The following is a 2,242-nucleotide window of genomic DNA, read 5'->3' on the forward strand; positions in this document are numbered from 1 at the left end:
GCTCCTCTGCCCATGGGATTTTCCAGGCAAGAGTACTGGAGTGGGTTGCCATTGCCTTCTCTGATATATATGCTACCATGTGTGAAATAGATAGCTGGTAGAAACCTGCTACATAGCACAGGGAGCTCAGCTCACTGCTCTGTGATGACCTAGAGGGGTGAGGTGGTGGGGTGGGAGGGAAAGGGTATATGTATAACATATAGGCAATGGCACCCCAGTCCAGTACTCTTACCTGGAAAATCCCACGAATGGAGAAGCCTGGTAGGCTGCAGTCCATGGGGTCGCTAAGAGTTGGACACAAGCAACTTGACTTTCACTTTTCACTTTCATGCATTGGAGAAGGAAATGACAACCCACTCCAGTGTTCTTGCCTGGAGAATTCCAGGGACGGGGAAGCCTGATGGGCTGCCGTCCATGAGGTCACACAGAGTCAGACACGACTGAAGTGACTTAGCAGCAGCAGCATATTCATATTATTTTACAGCAGAAACTTAACACAACATCGTAGAGCAATTATAACCTGATTTTATTTGTTTTAAAGAAATAAAAAAATAAAACAAAACAAATCATTTTTTCCCTCCAACTTCACCTCTTTCTGCCTTTTCTAATACCCCCTCTTTTCTTTCATACTGAACACTGTATAGGTAACCTCATTATAGGTAATCACTCATTATTCTTGGCATACTATTTTCTTGCATATATTTGGAGCCTAACCACCCATGTTTCAGTCTTTCCCACTCAGTTTTTCTAGTAACTCTCATTCATCTTCCAAACTCTATCTTCTTTATGAAGCTTCCCCAGAGTCCACATTTCCCCAATACTACAGCTTAACTCCCAGCTTTATCTTTTGTGGTAGCTGTTTAAGTATTTCTATCCTATTCATGATGAAAGTGAAAGTGGAGAGTGAAAAAGTTGGCTTAAAGCTCAACATTCAGAAAACGAAGATCATGGCATCCGGTCCCCCCACTTCATGGGAAATAGGTTGGGAAACAGTGGAAATAGTGTGAGACTTTATTTTTCTGAGCTCCAAAATCACTACAGATGGTGACTGCAGCCATGAAATTAAAAGACGCTTACTGCTTGGAAGGAAAGTTATGACCAACCTAGATAGCATATTCAAAAGCAGAGACATTACTTTGCCAACAAAGGTTCGTCTAGTCAAGGCTATGGTTTTTCCTGTGGTCATGTATGGATGTGAGAGTTGGACTGTGAAGAAGGCTGAGTGCCGAAGGATTGATGCTTTTGAACTGTGGTGTTGGAGAAAACTCCTGAGAGTCCCTTGGACTGCAAGGAGATCCAACCAGTCCATTCTGAAGGAGATCAGCCCTGGGATTTCTTTGTAAGGAATGATGCTAAAGCTGAAACTTCAGTACTTTGGCCACTTCATGGGAAGAGTTGACTCATTGGAAAAGACTCTGATGATGGGAGGGATTGAGGGCAGGAGGAGAAGGGGACAACAGAGGATGAGATGGCTGGATGGCATTGCTGACTTGATGGATGTGAGCCTGTGTGGTTGGTGATGGACAGGGGGTTGGTGATGGACAGGGAGGCTTGGCATGCTGTGATTCATGGGGTCGCAAGGAGTCGGACACGACTGAGCGACTGATCTGATCTGATCTGATCCTATGAAAGAATATAGGCTACTGGTGTGCAAGCATGTTATCTCTCCCTTTATCTTTCCCCTATAATGCTAGCATGGAGCCTGTAGCGTATCAGTGCTCAGCTCCCAGACATATGTGTGCTCAGTCACTCAGTCATATCCAATTCTTTGCGACCCCATGGGCTGCAACCTGCTAGGATCTTCTGTCCATGGGATTTCCCAGGCAAGAAGACTAGAGTGGGTTACCATTTCCTTCTTCCGGGGATCTTCCTGACCTGGGGATCGACATCTGTTATGTTTCCTGCATTGGCAGGTACGTTGTTTACCATTGAGCTACCATACATATAAGTGAATGATAAATGATGAAATCAATAGTTCGCAACATCTTGGTAGCTCTGACTTCTTTTTAAAATTATTATTATATAAGTTTTAGGTTTACAGCATTATAATTCAACATCCATATACAATACAAAGTGATCACCACCACAAGTCTTGTTACCATATTGTTGACCTCTTCATTTGTCTGCCTATCCCTCAATCTACTTCCCTCCTGGTTACTACTAATATTACCTCTGTATCTATGAGTTTGCTTTTATTTCATTGTTTCATCTTTTTTTCTTTTTTAAATATTCTACATATTAG

The sequence above is a fragment of the Bison bison genome, unplaced genomic scaffold, assembly GCF_000754665.1.
Source record: "Bison bison bison isolate TAMUID 2011002044 unplaced genomic scaffold, Bison_UMD1.0 scf7180017864478, whole genome shotgun sequence".
Classification (NCBI taxonomy): Eukaryota; Metazoa; Chordata; class Mammalia; order Artiodactyla; family Bovidae; genus Bison; species Bison bison.